Below are 27500 nucleotides of genomic sequence, written 5' to 3'. Positions count from 1 at the left end.
TCCAGGCGTACTGCTATAACAGGATGAGAAGTATGATTTACAGCAAGACTGTAAATACAGTGTGCCACACTAACATAGAACAGAAATGTATACCAGATATCCCTGAGCACATGTATGTATGCATATGTTTAGCTGGAAGGCACATAACTAACACATGGGTTTCAAGCAGTCAGGTACATAGGTTGTGCATGTTGCACATGTGTGTAATATCAGTGTCAGTGCATACAACCAACATAAATGTGTACAGTTACTGGTTGCTGCATTGCCTTAACACTAACATGGGTACTAAAGTAGGCATTATTATCAGGTAGTACTCAAAGAAGTGTCCAACTGTGTTATGACCCTCTGTCCATGCCTACAACTAACACCTATATCAACACCTATATACAGTGGATAGAGCAAGTGTACACACCCATGAATGCAAGGTTTGTGTGCTGTATGACAATGAGCCAACAGAAAATCATTTCATAATGTTTCTCATCTTGATTGTGACTCCTAACCTGTACAATTCCATTGAAAAACAATCAAAGGTGTTTCTTTGAAGGTGAGCAACTATTGCCAAGTGAAGATGTGCCATGATGTTAGAGTCCAAACCAAGATGAAGGAATGCTGTAACCATCTCAAGAGATGCATACACAACATATCAATTTAAGGGCATGCACACTCATTCAACTGGCTTATTGTACTGATTATTATTTCCATATATTTTCACAGACCAGATTGCTATGCTTTTAATTGAATTGTACAGGCTATAGGTCACAATAAAGGTGGAAATTTCTTTGATATGATGCTGCAACCATGTCAAGTGGTGCATACACAGCATATCAGTTTAAGGGTGTGCACACTCATTCAACATGTTTATTGTACTGGTTATTATTTCCATATGGTTTTCACAGACCAGATTGTTATGCTTTTAATTGAATTGTACAGGCTATAGGTCACATTAAAGGTGGAAATTGCTTTGATATGAGTTATTGTGGTGTCATGTTTCAATTGCACAAATACTAGGCATAGTAACAGGGGTTTGCACCCTTTATATCCACTGTAGCTATATAGACTCATCAGCACCTGACCTGTATAACCAGCCTCCACCAAAGTGGAGTAATCCCCTTTGGTGGACAGCAGCAATACACAAACCACATAATAGGTTGCTCTGTTGGCTGTACAGGGACACATAGGTGCAGACAACTTGGAAACAAGTCCACCTCTATCTGAGCAAGTATGTAAGTTCACAGGTGAGTACAAATCAGACATATCCACACTACCATGGACAATTGCAACAGTGTCTCCACATATGTTGTCAGTCTCAGAGGAAACAACACAATTCACTCTGGACTAGGGGTAAAGAACACCTCATACACACATGCCATCAATATAGGCAACCTGCATTAGACAGGTTAGACAGGTTAGGTGGGAACATCGCCACCCTGTCCAGCCCAGTTGCATATGGGGATATGCACATCAACCACACTCCTCCCCTCTGCAATGATGAGCATGTACATATTGCCTACTGATGGCAACAATGGTAAATTTCCATATGGCATAATAATATCACTGTGTGTCTCCTACATGAACTCAGGCATGTGCTCACAGCTCCATCACACACCACAGTCAAACACAGACCTACCACCATCCACTCACCATCCACATGGAAGATGGCCACTGTCAACCCTCTACACAGACATAAATGGAGAATAGAGGATTATGCAATTAAGTATCCAACTTTGGGGGGAATAAGATAACTCAGGGCCAGGAGTGTAATGCAAGCTGCAATAGCCATGATAGATTGGAGGGTTATGGTGTAGTTTGGATTATTTGCATGTACTATCCACTGTTGATGTGCAGTTTGACAACCGTATGAGATCCTGTGAACTTTTTTCTGTTTATGTTTTTCCAAGTAACATGCAGAGGGCTTACCTACCAGCATTCTATGTTGGCAAAACTAACATCATCATCCAATATGTGATCGAACATTATGCTCTGTTATTTGGACGGAGAGCAGTAGATGTGCAGAGGACCACCCTTGGAACAATCTGGTCTACAGGGCAAATGATGCTAGACTGCACAGCAGTCCTTATGAGCAGTTGCAGCATTGGGCCACCGACCTCATCTGCCATGCCCATCGACAGGCTCTGCTGTAGCGAGGGACTGGCTAGCCACAGGTGGGTGCCCAGCCATCCCCCACTGACACCTACTGAGGAGCTCATCGCCAACCTTGGGGCACCAGCCTAATGCACAAGCCACGAAGCTGAGGAAAGCATTGTGGAGGTGGGTTGTGCACACACACACACACACACACACACACACACACACACACACACACACACACTGGACAAGGAGTGTGCAGGTAAGGGCCCAGTGGGTATTAGTACAATAAAGTATCACACATACATGTATCTGCATTGTATCTACATCAGTTGTGGTTGGGGTTTTCTAATGCAGAGAGATGCACATCTATGGTGAGGACAGAACATTGTAAATTATTGGGTTTAGTACTGTAAATGTGCAGGCATGCTGCATCCATCCTGTACCAAAGCCACATGTGTGTCTGCTGACAATAACTCCCTCTCACAACTATGTAGGACCCTCAGGTCTGCATATGGGACAGCTGCCTGAAGCTGTTGTTATTGCCTGGCAATACCCTAGGCATGTGAAGGGCATGCAATTTACCATACACAGAACTATCAGTAATAACTATATTGTTTTATGTAATGGCTATATTGCTTTATGTGCATGTTCACTTGTGGTGGGGATAACTGCATTGCATCACAGTGGTCACTACTGGGGCCTATCTGATATGAATTAAAAATTCCTATAGCATACCTCACAACTTGTCAGTGCCAAGACATCTAGAAAAAGGGCAGCAAAATGGGCTAGACAAATGGCCTAAGGTAGGACAAGTGTGGCACATTAGTGGTATACAGTGAATATAAATTGTGAACACACCCCTGTTAAGATGCAAGGTGTTCCTGTTACATACACATTAAGACCACAGTATGTCAGTCCACACCTCTTCCAGCCTTTAATGTGACCCATAACATGTACAGTTCACTTGTAAAACCAAGCATCTGGAGTCATGTATTGCACCAACAAGGCTGGCTACCTGTGAGGGTGGCAGACATCTAATCAGCATGATGTTTCAGTCAGGTATGATACCTCATGCTGCCATATGTGTTGGTACACTCACTGTGGCCTATCTGGCTACAATATCAAAAACATGGGCATTGTTAAGGCACACAGACCACTTCCAACTACTTATAGGATGCAAATATCTGGATATTCCAGACATGTCTCTACAGAGGACTGTATAATGGTTTAACTTGCTGCATGTGAGGCAAATGCTGTTACCACACTATATAAAGTAATGGCAGTGGGAGGTGGTCACCAGCTGTGTATAGTATACACATCAAAATGGTATAAGCCACACAAGCTTGATCCACACACACACACACACACACACACACACACACACACACACACACACACACACACACACACACATATACAGTTGCCAGCACTGGGATTAGAACTCCTACCTATCTAGGTATTTTTACATAGTACTACGCAGCTATCAGACACGCCACAGGGCTTATCATTTCCATGTAATCCAAAGGTGCTTCTAAGGTGGATGAAATCGACAGGACTACTAAACTGGAGTGAGGGGAAGTGTAAAGGGAAGTACACAGTTCAGAAATGGTGTAACCCGTAGAAGACATGATTCTCACACAAACACATCCCAACAGTTGCCAGTAGGGATATTAGAACTCCTGCCTATCTAGTTATTGTCATTATAGTGCTACACAGTTATCAGACATGCCACAGAGCTTATATACATTCATATAGTCCATAGGTACTTCTAAGGTGGATGACATCAACAGGATGACTAGATTGGGGCGAGGGGAAGTGTGAAGGGTAATACACAAGTCAAGAATGGTATAAGCTAGACAATACACACACACACACACACACACACACACACACACACACACACACACACACACACACTCACTATTAGAACTACTTATGTCTACTATAGTGTTATGCAGTTACCGCACATGCTACAGAGCTTAGTGAACTTTCACATGGCCAAAGCTGCTGATAACTGCACAGCTGACGTAAAGTATTACAGGTGGCAGAAAGTCTGCCTTCAGTTCCACCCTTACATCATGCTAGTTCTTTCTGTCTTGCACTTCACATAGCATTATGGCTTAACACTTCACCAGGTTATTGTATCAAGAAGTGTGGCACACCTGGGAGCTGTCAGCAGTACTCATTCATCACAGAAGTAGCCCCAGTACTTACTAGTTATGTCAATCCCTCCTGGAATGATTGAGGGGTAGTTTTCTGTGTGTTCACCCATTAACCTGGTGCACTTGTCCATTCTAAGGCATGGTTGCAAATGCTCATGTACACAGACAACCCTCCCCTCTAAACTCCAAACACTCAGACCTGTGAGAGTTGCCCGTATATCACCCAAAGTGGACATATGCAATCTCCAGCAAAGACTTGACTAGCAGGTCAAGATGATAAGATCAACACCTACATCACACCATGTGGAATACATAGCTCACCATGACACCCACTTTGACAGCCATGACATACAGTGAAAAGCCACACACCCTTCACAGTGGCACTCAATGGACATTTACCCAAACAGCAAAGACCAGCAAGACAGACACCCACTCAGACACCACAACATGGCACATGCCGAGGGACACATATTTAACCTACACAGTGTGCCCCTCGACCTAAGCTCCTAAGGCTAACCACCTGCCCAATACAGTGAGCATGGGTAACTCAGTGCTGAGGCACACACATATCCCACTCACTAAGTTGAATGTGGAGCAGGTAAAGGCCAACTATCTATCACATGCCAGCATCCAACACATGATACAGCCAGGCATGGCACTCCATAACAACTATGAGTATCACTCTGTATCCACGTGCATGTGAATTACTTGGGACACACCTCCCTGGACTACATGACAAGAGACATGGTTGAACTCTCTGATTATGTGGTCCAGGCAGGTGTAACAGTAGCCCTGAGTAGTGCACCGCCATCTCCCAGAATGATGCTGTGGTGCTATCAACAGATGATTGACTGCAACATTGGCTTACATGTTTTATGTCATTCTCAGGGGATCTAGTACCTCTCTGCTTGGGAAGACATGATTGACAGAACCCAATGACTTGCCACAGATGTCCTACATCTGTCAGTGCTGGGTTTCCAGGTACTGGCTAATTGTCTTGCCACCCCTATGATGACTTATTAGGCAGTGTTCCTAATGTAATTACCACCATAACAGCTAGACATGTATGCAATCTGAGGGGCATGCTGCTCAACAGTAGACATATAACTGTCAGGATGCAGTCACTCAAAGCACTCATTGGAGTGGAGGACATTAACATGTTTGTTGTAAAGGAGAGGTGGTTCACAGCAGCAGACAGCAGCCCTGCAGTATCAGGCTATAATGCATTCCACAACTGTCAGCCCCCAAACATGGACCACACCACACCTCCACAGGTTGTGTTGTCTCCATATTCATTATGGATAGGAAAATCTCCAGAATAGTATCCCATCATAATGCATTGGGAATACTTCTGGTACAACTGCCTTGGTGTAATAGTGTAATCCAGACCATAGCCTGCTATGGGTCCACATCTATGTCCCTAGACTGTCAATGCACATTCCTCAACACCCTGCCATCTATGATGGTCCAACATAACACTGACATAGTATGAGACTTCAACTACCCCTCCATCACCTGGGAAAGTAGCCAAGCACCAGTACAGTGGCCCAACACTTCCTGGATTCATCATTTCCAATGCTCTGGACCTGCACATACTGACCCCCAGTAGAGGATGAAACAACCTTGACCTGTGTTGACTACTTAAATATGGGACTGTTGCTCATCCACAGTTGTCATTCCCTGTATGGTGAGATCCACACAGGCTGTAATAAACATGGGACTCAACATGTCAGCCACTCTCCCCACAAAGGTAACCACCTTGAATAACCTCTCCAAAGCTGACTTTGCAGCCATGAAAACAAGGGTGGATGACTTCACTGCACCCATGGCAATAGGAAATAGCTGCATGACTGTCGAATCATATTCATATGCACTGTATAAACAGGTACATGAATGCATGGTACTAGCCAAAGCCAACAGAACCAAGACACTGTCCTCCAAACACTGGAAGACAATGTGATGGCTCCTGCTATTACTAAAGTGTACAACAGAAGGAGGACACTGTGGCAGAGAAAGGTGGTGTCCAATGACTGCTGAACTCCTTTATTAGCCTCAAACACAACTTGGAATCCCTCAAGAAATCCCCTACAGGCATCTATGAATGCAGACATGCAACAGACACTGATGACAATCACAACAGTCTTTGATAGTTACATCAACAACCTCCACAGCATTAAACACAAGTGCTGTGAGTTACTGCATAATTGTTACACCTATCCTGAGACAACAGATATTGGCCACAGTCTTAGCAACACATTCATTGCCAGCTTTACCCCTCTCTCCCCTACAAGTGAAGTGCTGACTGAATGTGTTCTCACTTGCTGTATCCTGTTTCTGTTCTAGGCATCTGTGTGTCACCAGGATGTGGCCCTGCAGCAAGACCAAGGGGTATGGCAGTGTGGTAATACAGCCATCATGTCTTAGGCAGGGTACAGCTCTATCTGCACAGATTTCCAAGGTGTAACACAGTGATTGCATATGACTCACAGATTATAGGGCTGAGGGTTGTACATAGGTATATGTTGATTTACAACATCTGTTGTGGAGTGGAGAATGGTACATGTTGTGGTTTGGACACACCTCAAATTGCTAATAACCACAACCACAAGGGATATTCATCAACCAAACACAATGGGATTACTAGTCACATACACACACACACGCACACACACACACACACACACACACACACACACACACACACACACACACACACACACACACACAGACACACACACACACACACACAGACAGACACACACACACACACACACACACACACACACACACACACATACACTTGCCTGTACTGAGATCCATTGGTTCATTGCTTCATAGGTGTGTAGTAGGTGAATAGGCCTGAAGGCTCTACAAGGCTAGACCAAGGGAATACACTGGCATCAGGCCACGTGACAATTGTCCCCAGTGTGGCTCTGGAGTATAGTTACTGGAGTGGTCCCCAGGGGTAGGTATTGTATTCCCCATCCACTCATACTGATTTCTATTGTGGGTGTCCAGTTATGTGCACTGCTTTGCATGTATGTGATTTATATTTCAAAACATAGACAGTGTCTGGGTTGTGCACCTGTCCCACAAGCATGTCCTTTGAAGTGTGGAAGTGTCCTTCAGGTCTCTGGGGTATTTTGTGTGGACAGATTAGTATCTTCAGATGTAGCATTCCTGACTTAGTTTGGTGAGACATGGCTTTATAACTCAGGTAGTGATTGCACCTAAATAGACAGTATGATACAGGGCTTCATTGGAGTTATTGGATTCTGTCCATACAGGGCATGTGTATACAGTGTGGTATTCCCTTTGTGGGGTACATTTGCAGACTCTACAGTTGTTGCAGGCATCCAGTGGGGAAAATGGCAAATGGGTCACTGTACACATTGATTGGGCTACTGAGGGGATGGAACAGGGTGCCATGTCCTTTTACTTGCTGGATAACACACACTCAGTCAGGAGAAGTAACACATCAACGTAATTTCTGATGTCAGTGGCACTGTTGTGGTCAACAGGCATGTAGTCCACTGCAATCATACTGTGGGTACTATCTGTGAGGCAATTTATAAATATATCTGCACATGTTTACAATGCAGCTTTTTAGGTAAGATATGCTGTGGAATTGTTTGTATGATAAATTAATGACTTCTTATCACAAGCTTGTATGTGTTTTGAAGAACATAAGTGGAAAATGTAAATATGTGCAGATAAATTCTGTGCTTTTGATTGCAAACTGAAATATTATGGAAATTTGAATTACAGTTTAGATACCTTATAAATAGGCTTTTAGAAGTGTATACATATACATTCAGATTCCTAGTTTAGTCAATGGAATGTACCTTGTAGAATATTATTTTAAATTGAAAGTACTTGTTCACACCAGAACAATGTGTTGGTTGGTTTTAATCATGTGTCTCAAGAGGATATTTAAACCAAGAGCTGTTCTTAATATGTATTAGACATCTGAAGAAGTGGAGTTACCCACGATAGCGCTTGTGTTGAATAAAGAATTTTATACTGGATTCTACAGCCGTCTCCAAGTCCTGGTGTTTTGCTTTCTATTCTTGATCTGTTTTGTGCAGGACAAGTGAGTTCTAAAGCTTTGGTGACAGTCTTGTGTTTTTGCTTCATAAAATACTTTACCCTACATGCATTTACCTTTGCCAGGAGTGAGATTCGAACCTTCTATATAACTATGTTTTCAGACCTTTATGTCACGCATTTACCACACGCACCACTGACCTTACATGGTTTAGGGTTGCCAACAGGTACTTCTAAGGTGAATGATATCTGCAGGACTGCTAAAGTAGGGCACATAGAAGTGTATTGGGTGTAAATGGGGCCAAAAGCTTTAATGTACGAACACACACATACATCTATATGTATATAATATATATATATATATATATATATATATATATATATATATATATATATACACACACACACACACACACACACACACACACACACACACACACACACACACACACACACACACACACATATGCCAGGAATGAGATTCAAAACCCTACCTATGTAGTTACTGCCACAACATTGTTATGCATGTAGCACACATGCCAGAGAGCTTAGAGGTAGAGCACTGTCCAAATATATCTCTAAGGTGAGTGACATCAACAGCCGTTGTAAAGTATTACATTTTAAAATGTACTGGCTGTGTATGGACACAAAATACTTCAACCTAAAGATAAACACACGCACACTCACACAAACAGATGCACTTTTACAATTGCCAGTACTGATATTAGAACTCCTACCTTAGTAGTGTTTTGCACTACAGTACTACATAGTTATTGTGAGCACCATCTGCACTTGAAATGTTTTTAGTGTTGTTCTAGTGTAAATAAAAAATAAGCGTGTTTCCTGCCTTTCCTGTAACTTGGTCTAGTCTAGATACAGATTTTCTGTGTCCAGGCCTTTTTGTAATCTTCTGAGCACCCCAAGCCTCTTTGTGTTGGAGGGAAGCCTACTAGCTTATCAGTGGGAGTGGTAAGCACTAGGTAGCCTATCTAGCACAAGAGTGATTTCTGGCCCAGAAACTGTAGTTTATTGGCTGTTTGGGCAGTTTTTCCATCTCTTTCAACTTTCTGGTTTAGAAGCCCATGCTTGCACTTGTTTCCCACCTTTCCTGTAACTAGTCTATCCCAGATTCAGATTTGCTGTATCAAGGACTGTTTGTAAGCTTCCGAGCCCCCCAAGCCTTTCTGTGTTGGAGGGAAGCATTCGAGCTTATCAGTGGGAGTGGTAAGCACCAGGTAGCCTACCAACCAGAAGAGGCATGGTTTCTGGCCCAGAAATTGTAGTTTATTGGCTGTTGGGCAGTTTTTTCCATCTCTTTCAACTTCTGGTTTAAAAGGCCACATTTGCCCTTGTTTCCCACCTTTTCTGTAACTACTCTAGTCTAGCTACAGATTTGCTATATCCAGTACTGTCTGAAAGCTTCTGAGCACCCCAATCCTTTCTGTGTCAGAGGGAAGCCTTCTAGCTTGTCAGTGGGAGTGGTAAGCACTAGGCAGCCTATCTACCACAAGATGAGTGGTTTCTGGCCCAGAAATTGTAGTTTGTTGGCCGTTTGGGCAGATTTTCCATATATTTCAACTTCCTGGTCAAAAAGCCAACATTTGCACTTGTTTCCCACCTTTTCTGTAACTAGTCTAGTCCAGATAAAGATTTGCTGTATCCAGGACTATATGTAAGTTTCTGAACCCCCCTAAGTGTGTCTGTGTTGGAGTAAAGCCTTGTAGCTTATCAGTTGGAGTGGTAAGCACTAGGTAGCCTATCTACCACAAGAGGAGTGGTGTCTGGCACAGAAATTGTAGTTTACTGTCTGTTTGGGCAGGTTTCCATCTCTTTCAACTTTCTGGTTTAAAAGCCCGCTTTTGTGCTTTTTTCCCAACTTTCCTGTAACTAGTCTAGTCCAGATACATATTTGCTGTATCTTGGACTGTTTGTAGCTTCTGAGTGGTGCCAAAGTATGCTCTTCAATTTTTCCCTTAGACCTGCTAGTTCTCTCCTCTTCTGCGCTTTTACCAGTCTAGCACTTTACCAGACTTCTTGTAGCAATTATTGTAGCACAAAAAAGTGCTACTAGCACTAAACATTCTACAAGGAAACAGCTCCAGTACATTTTATTAATACCCACCCATCCAGGCATGTCTAAAGGTCAGTTCCTTGTGCTTTCTCCTATTAACCTGGTGAACTTGGGCATCCTGAGGCAATGTAGCAACTGCCTCATGTACACCGACAACCATCTCCTCTTACCTCCCAACACTCAGACTTGCAAGAGATGCACTTATATATCTAAATTGGAAGCCACACACTCTCCATCCAAGATCGGTATAGCTGTTCAAAAGCAGAAGGTCAACACTTGCACCACACCACATGGAACACATAGCCCTCCAGAACACACACCAGCACTGCCTTCACATAAAAACACAAACCACACACCCACCTTTGCGGAGGCTCTCAATAAAAATCTACCCAAACAGCAGAGACCTCCAAGGCGGAAATGCACTCAACCACTACAACATAACACTAATCTAATCATGAGGCACATAAATCTCCTAAACAGTGTGCCACTCAACCAAAGCCCCTAAGGCAGAACAGCATGTCCAACACACTAGTCATAGGTGACTCAATAGTGAGGTTCACTGATGTCCCACTCACTAGATTGAATAAGGAGAAAGTAACAGTCAGCTGCCTGTCAGGTGCCAGGATCCACCACATAACACATGCACTCAGGCTCCTCAACAACAAGTACAAATATGATTCTGTCATTGCACATGTGAGTCTGAATGACTTGAGACTTACCTCCCTGGACTACATGAAAAGAGATATACAGGAGCTCTTGGATTATGTAGCACAGGCAGGTATGACCCTAACCCTGAGCAGCATCCTACAAATCACTCAGAATTATCCCACAGTACAAGCAGAAAATGATTAATTTCAACAATTGGCTAAGTTTCTGGTGTCATTATAAGGGGATCCAGTATCTGTCTGCCTGGGATGACATGATTAACAGACCTCGATGCTTCACCAGAGATGGCCTGCATCTGTCACCCCTGGGCTTCTAGATACAGGCCAAGGCTCTTGCCACCCCTATAGTGCCTTTTTTAGGCAGTATTCCAAAGGGTCTATGTTAAATGTTCGAACATCCAAAATGTCGAACATTACATGGTTGAGACCAAATGTTCGACATTTAGATGTTTGAACATAAAAAAAAAGAAAAAAAAGAAAACATAGAAAAAACACTTTAGCAGTATAGGCAGAGGGGCAAGCCCACCTGCACCCCCCACACCCACCCTACTTAAATATACCAACTCTGAGACTGCACTTCAATGCAGAAAAGGGAAATTCTCCCTATCTGCACCGTATGGTGCCATTGAAAGTCTATCTTCGATTGGTCTCGACCATGTTTTTGTTTGTGTCTTTCAGCTTTTCCCAGTTGGGGTCGCCATAGTGGAACTCGGGTCCGCTAATGATTGGTAGTTGATTTTCACGTGCCGAGTTACCAGCCCTGATGCACAACCTTCAATGAAGGTACGCCCATTCACGCATGTCTCCACCCAGAAGACGCTCTAGCTGAGAATCGAACCGGACAGCGTCTTACTGTGAGGTGACAATAATACCACAGCACAACCACCGCGGATAACGTTCAAAATTTTGAGCATTCGAAGATTTGACAGGTACCCGTTCCAAAGACCAAATTACCACCATAACAGCTACAAACTAATGCAATCTGAGGGTTATGCTGCACAATGCTAGAAGTCTAAATCTGAAAATGCACTCACTTGAAGCACTCCTTAAAATGGAGAACATTGACATTTGTGCTGTAACAGAGACCTGGTTCAAGGCAGTAGAAAGCAGCCCTGCACTACCAGGCTATAACTCATTCCAAACCTTTCCACCACAGAACTTGGACCGAAGCTCCAAAGGTGGTGGTGTTTCCATATTCATAAAGGATGCGCACATCTCCAGACTGGTATAACAACATAATGCACCAGAGATATCTCAGGTGCAGCTAACATAAGACAGAGATTCAGTTTAAAGCCTGCTATAGGTCCCCAACAATGTCCCAAGACTCACACTACACATTCCTAAGCATATTGGAGAATATTATGGTCCAACCTAACACTCTCATACTGGGTGACTTCAACTACTCCTCCATTAACTGGGAAAACTACCCATGTACCAATATACTTGCCCAACGTTACCTGGAATTCATTAATTCAAATGCCCTGGACCACCTCATTTTTACCTCCACTAGTGGTAGCAACATCCTTTACCTGGTCATTACCAACATGGATAACCATTGGTCTACACCAATAGTTAACTCCTCCCAGGTTAGATCTGACCACAAACTAATCACCCTAGAAATCCACACACCCCCCACCACCATGAAAAACTTCTCCACAGCTAACTTTGGGCACTTGAAAACGGAGGTGGCTAACTTCATGGCACCCACGCAAATGGAGACTAGTTGCATGACTTCTGAATCATACACCAATGCACTGTACAAACACGTACACAAATGCATGGATCTCACCATACTCAATAGAACCAAGACATTCTCCTCCAAAGAAAGGAAGCCAATCTTGTGGTCCCCTGCCATAAACAAACTCTACAACAGAAGGAGGAAACTGATGCAGAATAAGGTGAAGTCTCAAGACTGGAAAAACTCCCTTATCAGCCTCAACACAAAGTTGAGATCCCTCATCAAATCCTCTAAAGCTAGCTATGAAAACAGAATTGCAGTAGATAATAAACACAACCACAAGGCCTTCTATAGTTATGTAAAGAATCCCTATGGCAATACCCAGATTTGCTCTGAGCTACTGCACAATGGTACCTCCTAGATCGAGCCAACAGATATTGCCAATATGCTGGCTGACAGATTCAGTGCCAACTTTACACCTCTCCCCCCACCAAAGGACCAATCTCAATACCAGTAGATTGCAGGCACCCAATATTACTGTTGCACAGGTTAAAACAGCACTGTCCAAGGCCAAGAATACAGCGTCCATGGGACCTGACAATATCCCTGGCTGTATTCTACATGAACTACAGAGTGAACTGGTGCCTTACCTGTGTGCCCTGTTCAGTCACAGCCTCACCTCAGGCTTTATCCCTACTGAATGGCACACTGCTGCAGTCATCCCTCTCCACAAAGGAGGAGCAACTACAGACCCTGGGAACTATTGTCCCATTAGACTGACGAGTCTGATATGCAAAGCTATGGAATGCATCATCAAGGACGTAATAAACAAGGATATAGGGAATCTCCAAACACTGGATCCCATACAGTTTGGTTTTGTGAAGGATAGATCATGCCTACTCAACTTGGCAGACTTCTTTGAGTCAGTCACCAGAGCTGTGGATGAAGGCAAGGTGGTTCTTACAGCCTACTTTGATCTGGCTAAGGTGTTTGATACCATTCCCCATTCAGGAATCATAGAAAAACTCACTATACTAGGCATCAACCCATATATCACTAGGTGGGTTGCAAACTGGCTCACAGATAGAATCCACAGTGTGAAAGTAGCAGACTCCAAGTCAGATTGCCGACTAGTCACGAGTGGAGTCCCAAAGGGTTCAGTCCTTGGTCCTCTCCTGTTTGGCATCTACTTCTCTGAAGTCCAGGCCAACACAAAGGGTCTCTAGCTAACAAAGTTTGCAGATGATTGCAAGCTGGGAGCTATTATTAACTTCAAAAGTGATGTTGACATCTTACAGATAGGCCTCGCTGAGACCAATGACTGGTGTCAGAACCATGGCCTTAAGCTCAGTGCAAAAAAATGTGTCATCATCCCCTTTGGGAAAAACCCAGTTCCCATAAATTACCACATCGATGGCAGTCCACTGAACACAGAAAGTGTTATAACAAATTTCTGAATACAGGTTCACAGCAGCCTCTCTTTTGACCACCACATTGCCACTGTGGTCAGAAAGTCCTTCTATGTGGCTCATCTCTTTAGAAAGGGTTTTGCATCCAGGACGAAAAAGGTCATTGTCTCCCTCTACTCTTCCCTCATTAGGCCAATTATCGAGTGCAATGTCCCATTTGGCATGTATCTCACTAGACACCTACAACAACTGGAGAGGCCCCAAAAGTACCTCACAAAGAGGATCCTAGGCCTTAAACACTTGTCCCATATGGACAGCTTCAAAAAACTCCAACTATTCTCTGTCTCATATCATCTACTTAGAGGTGATCTCTGCTAGACATACAAAGCCATGTCTGATCCAGCTCTCTTAGAAATGCTACATCTAAAGAAATCCCAATCCCTCCACAACACACGCTCCAGTGACCTCAACCTCTTTACCACAATCAACAGAATGTGATGGAGGGACAGGATCATAAGCCAGAGATGGCTCTTGCTATGGAATAGACTTCACATACATGTCAAACAGAGCACCTCACTGGCCCTCTTCAAGAGAAACCTGGATAAGTGGATGGGAAATAGAAAATTCACCCCGGGGATCACTCGAGCGGCTTTACTTGGCAGAGACACTGGGAAATAACATTGGGTGGCATGATGTCAGGTAATCCTATGGGCTAGATTTGTAAAGGCTCCATGGCCATTAGCCTAGTAATCACCTATGAACCTATGAACCACAGAGCTTTTATGTTAGAGAGCTGTCCAAACGTATCTTTGAAGGTGAGTGACATCAGTAGCAGTGCTTAAGGAGGGGTAAGGGAAGTGTATTGAGTGTGAATGACTTCAAAATCATGTCCCTGCAAAGACACATAGACTTTTTTACATGAATACACAGATTTTTACAGTTGCCAAGTCCAGGATTAGAGCTCCTACCTAACTAGTTTGCTACATTATAGTACTACACAGTTATCGGAAGTGCCTCAGAGCTTATATGTTAAAGAGCTGTCTAAAGGTATCTTTGAAGGTGAGTGACATCAGCAGCAGTGCTAAAGGAGGAGTAAGGAAAGTGTAGTGAGTGTGAATGGCCTCAAACTCATTCATCTAGAAACACACACACACACACACACACACACACACACACACACACACACACACACACACACACACACACACACACACACACACACACACTCACACACAACTTTACATTTGACAGGACTGGGATTACAACTGCTATATGGATATTTATTTGTACTGCAGTGTTACACAGTTGTCACAAGCACCAGTGACACTATAGGGCTAAGGGCTAACAAAAGGAACTTCTACAGTGGATGACATCAGCACATCATGTGATATCGGCCAATGGGATGGGTACTGAGTGGGAAAGGCTTCATAATGAGATTCTCTCTGTCGCTGTCTGTCTCTTCTCTTCCCCATGTCTCTGTGTTTGTATATTTGACATATTATACTATGTTGGCCTTAGATATGTGTGAGTATTCCTATCCAATGTGTATGCGTGTGAAGTATCAGTGGTGTACAATTTGGTGTGTGTGCACAGACATCTGTGAATAACAGATATCTATATTCCATTGTGTTGTCAGACATGGACTTCATTTCTCTAAGTGTAAGAGCATGCCCAGTATGACCTTCTATATTGAGTGTGTGCATCCATTCCAGGGAGAGTTGGACTCCATTTCAGGGTTTTGTGTGCTACAGCTACACATTGCAGCCTGTTTCTGCGGGGTATCTGTAGACAGGTTGCAATATGGAAACACAATGGGCGTAACATATGGGGGATATGGTAACTATTGCTGTCTGTGCTGCTTGTGTAACATGGTTGGTTGTAGCATAGATTTTACACTGTGATGTATCATGTCATCAACTACTGACAGATAGCATTCTTTGCTCAGTTATTTACCAGGGAAATACAAGATGAATGAAGCTGAAACCAATATTCTGAGGCATATAGACTACACATTCTGGCACACTTCTGTCATTGTGGAGTGGTAGCTACAGACAATAGACTGCTGGTTATGTGTAAATGGTCCAGCACCTTGGTAGTATGCTGGCTGGGGATCAGCTTCTTGTGCTTTTCTCAACTTAACAGAATGGCTATATCCTGCTGGGGTCATACCTCTCAGCTGTACAGATACACCCAGGTTATCCAGAGGCAGCCTCATATGTCTGGTCAGTTTACCTTCACATTGTGGTTTACAAGCAGTTTTGTGGCTATTCATTTATGGGTTTGCAGTTATGGGGTGGTATGGGCAGACATTAGCATTTCATACTTCACACACTGCATGACATCCATGATTCTACACCCCCCCATTATTCTCTCCTCTTCCTAACATTAGGAAAGCAGTATCTCCGAGGTATCCCTATAGTTGGGCCTTTATTCCAGCAGTATTTATGGCCTGGTCCACAGTTCTTGGAGTAGGACATGGGGAGGCATGCTACTGGCATTTGTCAGCATGGCCTTGCATTTGTTTTATGTTTACTGTGTTAGGTTGTTAGTTAGGACCCCCTGGCATTCTGTACATTGGCACAATGAGTGAGGCATGGGCCTTTGCCAGAGGACCATAGGCCATTTGAGAGTGGTGCAGGCCATCTATAGCAGACCAGTGCATTCTGTCAGTCATACGTTCCCAGGCTGCAAGCCAGTGGATTAACCTGGGGTGACAGTGGTAAGTGGATGAGATGTTCCTGTCAATCCTTCCTGTTTATACTGATCCACAAGTCTGGATGTGGGCAGGTTGCTGCTTACATCTAAGGACACCTATTCAGCATGCAGCATCATGTATGTATATTCCCATACAGAGATGGGTTCATGCTGTACTCATTCCCCTACAGAAAGGATATGACCTGTGATAAATCGGTGGCTGATGGTGGGGTGGGCTGGGTGCATATGTGATATGGAAGCTACTGGCACCTGTCTCACAGATATACCTGGGACATTCCCCTTATGCTGGCTTGTGTGTGGACATGGGCAGCCTGTCATCACTTTATAACTGTGCCTTTTGTGGTCTGCCAGTGATTGGCCAGATTACCAGTATTCCATACTAGAGGGACAAATAATGTGATGCTAACCTCTATTTATAATTCCAAACTTGTGTGCAGTTGACAGTTATTTTATATGCACTCTGTGTAGGTTACTTCCACCTGTGCACTGTTTCTATGAATGGGCCCCTGTTCATGGCATCTGGACAGTGAGTATGTACAACTGCTGACATGGGTGTAGCTGCAAAGCAGTATGGTTGGCAATGCAGTTGTTGGAACATGGCCCTGCTGACCACAGTACTGTACCTAGTCCACTGAGACACAACCATCCAGGCCTATTAACACACAACAAACTTACCACATTGACCCCTACATATTGTATACATGCAACAATATAAATTGGGACAGCTCTGGCAATCAGTGCTCCAGTGATATTACTCCTCAAACGTACATGTTACTGCATTTCTACATGGAATTGGTGGGGTGCACATGTGAAGACTTTAAACATTTGCAATGACTGCACTGGTATTTCAGTTACTCTGTTGGCTTCCATTTCATTTTGTATTGTAACCTATCATGCAGAAAGGAGGCATATCAGTAGAGTACACGTTAGATTTTAATGGCATAAATTTCAGTTTCAGACTTCTTACCCTTCAGAACTATAATGCAACTACCAGACCTGTTGTAGTAAGTCTGTGTAGGTCTGGAGGGGGGGGAGGGTTCACCATTGCCATCATTTGGGGGCCTTAGCCCAGTCTTCCTTTATGGTCATCTACACCTGTCCTGCTGAGTGATGTTGGTGATGGGTATGTGACCCTCATTGACATGCATGTGTGTGACCTGTTGATACTCACAGTTATTTGGGTCATCACATGTACTGTGGTGGGAGTTGTCACCTTGTGTAGTACTGCCTAGTATGTTGACAACAGTATTTGTTATGGATTTCCTGCTGTCCCATATAGCTGTCAGCTGTCGGCTGCTATCCCATTCAGCCACCCAATTCCCTTGCATGCTTGCATCCATACCATACAGACAACTATCAGAGCTTACTACTTCATTCAGTAATTGATAGGTAGGGTGACTTACCTTGTTGCTGGGCCAGTACTGAGGATGGTGATGGAGGGTTGACTATCTTGGATGCATGTAGTTCACTCCCTATACATGGTAAAGCACAGGTAGTGTCATGTTTGGCATCCATTTTACTTTGTGTGCGAGTCGGAGAGAGGTATCAGTCCCTGGGTGCCTACAGTGTCAATGTGTGTGCTATGCGTTGCCTCTTTGCCAAGGCCTGGGCATACTGGGCATGCCTACTTCTGCCTACAGGGACAGGTTCAGAAAGTTCCTCCTCTGAGTCCCTCTGTGCCTGTGCTGGCCTTGGCAATGGTGGGGGGTTGTGTGGCCCTGCCCCGTGCTGTTCCTGCCGCAGCTGTTTCCACAGGATCATATTGTGCAGCATGGCACATACTATGAACATTTGTGTACATGTAGTTAGAGAGTACTGCAAGGCTCCACCGGATATGTTAAGGCAGCGGAACTGTGACTTGAGCATCCGAAACACATGCTCTACAATGATCCTTGTTTGTGCATGTGCCTCATTATGGTGTTCTTGTTTAGGTGTGTGTGCATTTCTGATGGGTGTCATCAGCCACAGCTCCAGTGCCTAGCCAGCATCCCCCACTAGATGGCCATATGAGATGTCCTCGCTGGCAAACCCCTGATACAGCTGTGAGCAATGGCAGATGTGGGAGTCGTGATATCTTCCAAGGCTGCCAGCACACACGTTCATGATAATGCCCTGGGCATCACACACTACCTGGCAGTTGATGGAAGGGAAGGCCTTGCGGTTTATGTAGACCCTACCCCATTCACTGGGTGGTGCTTTGATGTGGATGTACATGCAATCCATAGCACCAACTACCTCAAGGTATTCTGCTATATGGTGGAAGAGATGCATACTTCTGACCAATGCCTCATGGGTGTTGGGGAAAATATATGTGCTCATTGGCATGTGGTGTCATGGCATCCAGGAACTGGTGGAGTACCCTGGATGCTGATGCCTGTGAGACCCCCATGGTATCCCCAGTTGGTATTTGGAAGGTACCTGTGGCTTGTATTCTTGAGCCTACACATAATTTAGTATCCACTGGGATGGGTTCCCCTCTGTTGGTTCTGTGTGTGAGGCGGCAACGGCACATCTGGATGATTTGCTGTAGAATGTCCCTGTCCACCCTATAGCGCTCCACTATCTCCAGCTCATGTAGGTTACCCTGAGTCTGTACACTCTTCTCCTCCTCAGCAGCTGTCTCTAAAATTTTTAGTTAGTTTTGCCAGTTACAAATCCCCCGTCTGTGTACACCACTGATGTAGAGTCTGTGGGAAAAAACAGTCTGAAGGGTGTTTGCATAGTTTATAGTAGTGTGCTGAGCTGCTGCATGTGTAATTGGCTGATTTTGATGCAGTCCACCTGCCAACTATGCTAGTACTCCTTTATTGCCTTCCTACTGCTATTTCCATTTCACCGTTCCTCCCTATTTAAGGCCTGAGGTGCACTGCACATACCCAGTGCTGAAATGTAAACAGTCCTGCCATTTATTCTTCTTTTTTTTTTTTATGTTTAAAACCTGGTGCATGGCGTGCACATCCATTTAGGCTATGCACACAGTGCTCAGGCACATCTGACACACCCCCTTCCTTAGCTATGCTTAGCTAAGGGCAAACATGGGTCACAGAGCTCCAATGAGCTTACAGCAAGCATGACAGACCACCTTATGAAGTCATCCAGCTCTTAGACTTGCACTGTTGTATTGCTGTATCTACACGGTTAGGTACAAGCTGACACTGAAAAAATAAGTAATTCAGTATAACTCCCCTCATTTGCATATTCCATTGGGTAGGTCATTAGTTACTGCACTAAAACAGACCCTTTCTCCTTGACAGCCAATGCTCCCTGATTATGTTTACATTCTGAATGCATTGACTATCATAGCAAAATGCAGATTTAACTTAAAATTAAGTTTTCCAATTTTTTTTTTCATGACGATCATTTGTGTGCTGCTGCCCTATGCTTAAATGGCTGAGATCGGCCAAAAGAAAAGTTTAATTTTCATAATAATTAGTCTGTCTTTAATGCTAATGGCCTTATAATTGACCATTGGCATGTATAATGTGCATGAACAATATAATTAAAAATGTATATATTTGCAGAAAACAGTTTTATTTAGCGCTTCCGGAAGCGTCAATACGTTTCCTTCTTCAGATTGCAAACAAACACTCCAACCAACAACCAAAAAGCCATTTTATACAACCAAATGAAAAAGTCATATGATAATTATTGGCCTATAAGGCTACTTAACCTAAATTACCTAATTTATGTCTTAAAATCAATTATAACTGTCTTATAAGAATATATAGGTAAATGCCCCATAATTGTTTAAAATATTGGGCATTCACCATAGTAGAATGACAATATAACTGTTGTGAAATAAAATTTAAAAACACATTTAAAAAATTTTTTGGATACTACAAAACAACGTGAAATAGGCTAAATTAGCCAATTCCCTTTGATTCAGCAGGACTAATTGATCTAAAGGCAGTGGGTACTTGTGAACTTGAACCTAAGGCTTCAAAAAACACACATTTGGATGCGTTAAGAGTTTCTGTTTTTTGAAGCCTTAGGTTCAAGTTCACAAGTACCCACTGCCTTTAGATCAATTAGTCCTGCTGCATCAAAGGGAATTGGCTAATTTAGTCTATTTCACGTTGTTTTGTAGTATCCAAAACATTTTTTAAATGTGTTTTTAAATGTTTATTTTATTTCACAACAGTTATATTGTCATTCTACTATGGTGAATGCCCAATATTTTAAACAATTATGGGGCATTTACCTATATATTCTTATAAGGCAGTTATAATTTATTTTAAGACATAAATTAGGTAATTTAGGTTAAATAGCCATATAGGCCAATATTTATCATATGACTTTTTCATTTGGTTGTATAAAACGGCTTTTTGGTTGTTGGTTGGAGTGTTTGTTTGCAATCTGAAGAAGGAAACGTATTGACGCTTCTGAAAGCGCTAAATAAAACTGTTTTCTTCAAATATATACATTTTTAATTATATTGTTTTTACATAACAATCAGTTTAACTCGTGGCTCTAATCTTTCGCTTTGAGTGTTTCGACAGTTTGTGAAGTCCTTTTTGTTCATGTATAATGTGCATAATACATGCTTTTTCACGAGCTGTCATGTCTCCGTTTTGTCAGTTGCAGAAACGTACTCACTTATTTTCCGAATACATTTCTGCACTGACACTGTCCTAGCATGGAGACCTGGCAGCTTGGTGAATTGCTAAATCACCTCATTTGCATAGTTTTCACCAGCAAATTAGGTGATTTGCATGCCGCATGGTTTTCCGTGCTAGAACAGTGTAGGGCCACTCGTGAACGTGAAAACGGCACTATCCTGAATAGCTCCATGGCCATTTTCCATGCAGGACTGGCTACACTGTTCCTGCAGGGAAAATATGGCTTCCTGAATCCTGAGGAATGTCTGTCTATCTATCCATCTATCTATATACTGTATCAACAACTGTAAATATAATTCTAGTATATATATCTATACTGTTATTTAAATCTGTATTTCTTATTATTAACTGTTGAATACCTGAGCCTGAAAAGGATTGTGAGACCACCAAGCTGACTAACAAGTTGCAGTAAAATAAATGAATAAAAGTAGAAATGATAAACCTAGATGTTGTAGTAGACAAAAACAGGACAGATATGGCAATATTCCTAGATATGGTCACACCTTGCACTTACAAATTAAGATAAAAAGATTTGAAAACAGAAACTTGAACAATGTGGAATAAAGACTCTTGGATGGTTCCAACTGTAATAAAAGTATTTTTTTAATCTGGCTATGTGTGTAATGACAACATGATATGAAATGTATATATGTTGTCAATGTCAGCATACAGTTTTCTAAACTTTATATTTTTAATTTTGTATTATTTGTTTGCTCATATTATGTATAAAAACAATAACATGCACTCATTGAATTTACATGTTAAGAAAAAGAAAAGCAGGTAAACAACATGTAACAAAATGCATACTTTCTTTAGTGTATTCAACACATTTCTGAGTCAATGGCACATTCAGGACACTCTAAGAGCATTTGAGTACCATGACTTAACAAAACTTGCATTAACTCATTTCTATGTCGTCAAACAATCCATCTTGGTAAAACATGGTGACTGAGAACTGCTCTAGTAATTCTGGGTATCTTAATTTTGGAATGTACATGTTTTCGGGAGAGATATTAGAATGACGTCCGTAACAGGACTATTGCTTGTGTTTTTTTTTTGTTTTTTTTTTAATATATATCACCATAACCCTAAAACCCTGTGCTATACTTTTTGTGTTGAGCTAGAGTACACATTTATTGTTATTATTATTATTATTATTATTATTATTATTATTATTAGTTGTTTAATCCAAATAAGCTTATGTGTATAATTCACTAACATTATAGTCTGGTGGAAGAGGCCACAATTTTGCTGAGGCTGGATCTGTCATGCCATTGATACCAGGACCAAGAGATACAAAAAGGGTGTACGTCCCAGACACCAAACTCTTTTTCTATAGCTCTGCATTTCTTCAAATAAAAGTTTATAATGGGACATTATAACTTTCACAATGACTTATAGCAAGTCATATATCACTGTTACCTATGTCTACATGTTCAACCAAAAATGTGACATTTTCTATCACTCTCTTTCATACAGAGCATTTTGGAAAACAATAGAATTAACACTTGGAATATCAATTATCAGTGTTTTACATTTCAGCAGCATGCAGATACCATAGTGTACTTCTGTTCTAAAATATTCTGTACAATTTGTGCCATATGGAGCCTTGGGATCAGACTAATACAGTGCTGGGATTGATACTGTCAACTTATTTAGGGAAGGTAGTAACATTCTAGGACATTCTAAGACCTGAACTTTCAACAGCTATAATCTCTGAAGATTCATTTCTAAGTTTAAAAACAGAGACTACTTAATGTGCCTATTAAATATTAGATAAGCTGTAGCTGCTCCTTATCTAACAGCTTAATCAACTGTGGTAAACATGCTATGAAATATTATGAAATGGCCAAACCAAGCATCAGAAATGCAAAAAGTAAAGTACAAGTACTTTTTTTGTGGGGGGTCAAGCTCTCTTGCACCCCCAAAGTGGGGTGCACCCCCACACATCCTTTAAACACATATAATCAACTCTATGGTTGCAACAACATGAAGAAGGGAGAAATGTCCCAAAATAGAGAAATCACTGTTAGCGCACACTTAGAAAGTGCAACAAATAAAGACCTAGACTGTTTTCAATATTGTGGGCAACTGTAATGCCAGTAGCAACATTCTTTGGTTTGAAAAACACAAGATCTTTGCATGCTTATTATAGTGATATACATTAATACATTTATAAGAACTTCATGAATACAAACACTTTTGGTTTCACATTGATTATGGATCTGCAATCTTTCTGTTCAATGCTCTCATTCATGAATTCATCAAAAAATACAGGCACTACAGTAGTAATGCCAGATAGGTGCTGTTTGGATTAGCACAACAATGAGAACTGTCATATGGATAACAAAAGTAAAATATTCAGGTGAGTGAAAAGGCAGAGCAATAAAGCACTTGTTATATGCCTGAATTCTTTTTTTTCTCAGCATTGCAAATGTCAGGCATTCTTTTCCCTTTCCTGCTTTGTGCGTCTTGTTTATTTATTTATAAGAAGCAGGCGCATTTAAGAATGGTAGCATTTTAGGATACCATGGAGAGTAACATTTTATGTTGAACACTGTTAAAATCATTCAATCTATTTAAATCTGATTTTACCTCATAAGATTCTCTGTAGCCTTTTGCAGTTTGTTCAAATGTGCAACCCATTTTCTTTTCAAATTGAGGTCCAGCTGGAAAATCAGCAGTTAAATACAGAATGCTACAATTTTTATTTACATAAGTGTTGCAGAATATGCAAATCAGAAGAAAACCCTCATGTTTTATTTTTATACCACGGTCTGAAGTCTTTTTCTTACCATAACAATGCATACTTAAAAACTGAAATTTACTTTTGAGAACAGGAGAGTTTACTGAACAATTAATATTATCTGTGGCAAGCGTAGGTTTGATTATTTGCAAGAAAGGGAATAAATAGATAAATAGCCACATGAAGTATAATAAGTAATGTTGGCTGCATCATTAAATTATGCAAAGGGTGGGGAAGGTAGCAAAGTCTGCAGATATATATATATATATATATATATATATATATATATATATACAGACACATATATATATATATATATATATATATATATATATATATATATACAGACACATATATATATATATATATATATATATATATATATATATATATATATATATATATATATATATATATATACACAAAAGGATGCTAAATTGTGGAAAGATACAAGATTAACAACAACTGATAGCCTGTTTTTGCAAATGTAAGAAAATGCTGACATATTATTCTATATACGAGAAGGCTTATTGGTTAAGACTTTTGCCTACATGTTCTGGGTAGGGTGAATTGCAACTGTCATTTACAGTCTGTAGGGAGGTTGGTTGTGTGATATGGGGGCATAGTGAGTGATGCCTTTACCTCAACAACCTAGGGTTTAGATCTGTAGATTAAGATGTTTTAGCTATTTCCATCTTTTCATCATTCCTGCTTATAGCAGTATTTCTACCACTGATTCAGCAAATTGCTGCTCCTGAAACAGTTCCAAAAAAGTTGCTTTACCTAAAGGCACCCTGATTTCGTCAGAGCTCACTAGCACTAAAACAAACAAATCTCCTACTTCTATATACACTTTTTTATCAGACAATTCATGGAAGTAAGCAGTGTCTGGCCTGGATACTTTCAAATGTGAATGGCAGAGTTATACCAGTTTGATATTAGGTCCATATATGGATGAAAGTGTCTTTTTAAATGTTTTATTGAGAGTATAAACAGCTGTGGACTAATGCTCTTTTAAAGCAACTGTACTAGCCATTTTTACATTGTCAAGCATTGCAAAAATGGTGAAACACCTAAAATTATGCTAGCAGATAATGTACATTTTAAGACTGAATGCAAAAATGGGCAGTTAATGTATTAAGCATTGCTTAATTTCAGAAAATCCAAATGTAGTATAAAGATAAAAATAGCCATTAAGTGAACATTGATCTGGTCTAGTTACTATTTTAGACTCTTCGGGAAAGAAGAAAAGTATGCGAGTGTTTGTTTAATATCCATAGTAACACAGCAAACATGCAACCTGACACACAGTAAAATACATTTTATACAGCTTATGGAGACTTGGAGTGGGGAAATACAACACTTAACTTAAAATCATAACGCAGCAGCTCAGTTTAGTAAAATGCACTGTAATTACTTAGATTACATATTTTGAGCATTTCAGTTTTGTCTTTCTAAATACATTTGCTGCTCCTTGTTTCTTTCTAATGCAGGAGCAATGTTGGTTATGGCATGTTCACCTCTTCATGTTATATACCATCCATAATAAGTGTTTTTTCACAGTACTTGAATGAAATCTTTTAAGCATTACATCACTGTTATTATAAGATGTACTTTAGCTACACTTTAATTGTATTACTTTATAATGTTTATAACAGCATTTCAGTCTGTTTTCTCTTGAATTTCATATTTGTTTGCTATCCTAAAAGAGTCTGTTATGAAGCCGAATAATCTAGCTAGAAGTCTTCCCTCACAGTTGGCCAAGTTTTTGTCTAATACATTTTTTTACTTGTGTAAATATAGTACTTACAGTTTTGCAGAGACGTTTAATACATCCAGTTACATACACGTTTTAATTTGCAGTCTTTGAGTGGATTCCCTTAATATCTATTTAAGAACTATGTGATTCTTGATTCTTACCTTCAGCATGAACATGAAGTATAGTAAGTATGATCATTACCAACAGATTAGTCTCATTTTCGTTTTTCCATATTTCTGTCCCCACCCCCTCCACTTCTTCATACTTTCCAGTCTCTAGCCCAGTATCACTATCAGTCATCAGGTCTACCAGATGCTCCTTTCATCCTCCAGACTATTACAATTGTTTTTCAGGCTGGGGCCAATGTTAAACTTAAGAGCATCCTGTGGGGACTAATCAGCAATTACTTCCATGGGTGAGTATGTTATGCCCTACAATATTGTCCCCCACCCCTCCCCTACCTCCATCTCAGAACCATATGACAACTGCTCTCATCTCCATGCCTCCCCTCAGGGAGTGCTGAGATAAGCATCCCTCCCCTGGGATAGGCACACCCATTCCTCCCTGTCAGTGCCTCAGACTCCTAAGCTGCTAATCAAACACAGTTGCCTTGCCTATAGTTAGGGCTTTACTCCTCTTCAGAAAGGCACTGGCCACAATTGGGAGGTTTTTCTGATATTTATATGACAAATTAAGAATTCTGTGAAGGAAGCATGTAATGTCTGGGGGAGCCAAATAAGTCCAAGTCCTGTGATATTTTCACAAAAGTTCAAACAAAATAGCTAAGGCAACTTCACACTCATAACAGCAAAAGGGCACTAATTAAACAATGCAGCTATGACAGCTTAAGACTTAATTAGAGACTTAATTAAAGACATTTTAGAAGGAAGTCAATGAAACTGACATCAGTCAGTTATAGTTGTGTATTGTGGTATCATTTGCCTGTCCATTTATTGTCAATGAGGCTGGTTAAACATATAAGGGAAGTAAAATACAGGCTATGATATAGAGAGGGACTGAGAGGTGAGGAGAGAAGAGAAGAGGAGAGGAGAGAAGAGAAGCGAAGAGAAGAGAAGAGAAGAGAAGAGAAGAGAAGAGAAGAGAAGAGAAGAGGAGAGGAGAGAAGAGAAGAGAAGAGAAGAGAAGAGAAGAGAAGAGAAGAGAAGAGGAGAGGAGAGGAGAGAGAGAGAAGAGAAGAGAAGAGGAGAGGAGAGGAGAGGAGGAGAGAAGAGAAGAGAAGAGAAGAGAAGAGAAGAGAAGCGAAGAGAAGAGAAGAGAAGTGAAGAGAAGCGAAGAGAAGAGCAGAGAAGAGAAGCGAAGAGAAGAGAAGAGAAGAGGAGAGGAGAGGAGAAGAGAAGAGAAGAGAAGAGAAGAGGAGCGGAGAGGAGAGGAGAGAAGAGAAGAGAAGAGAACAGAAGAGGAGAGGAGAGGAGAGAAGAGAAGAGAAGAGAAGAGAAGAGAAGAGAAGAGAAGAGAAGTGGAGAGGAGAGAGAGAGAGAGAGAGAGAAGAGAAGAGGAGAGGAGAGGAGAGGAGAGAAGAG

This window comes from Protopterus annectens, chromosome 6.part0 (assembly GCF_019279795.1).
Source record: "Protopterus annectens isolate FY-2018-M chromosome 6.part0, PAN1.0, whole genome shotgun sequence".
NCBI lineage: Eukaryota > Metazoa > Chordata > Ceratodontiformes > Protopteridae > Protopterus > Protopterus annectens.
The sequence above is the reverse complement of the archived record's forward strand: the minus strand, read 5'-3'. Positions refer to the sequence as shown.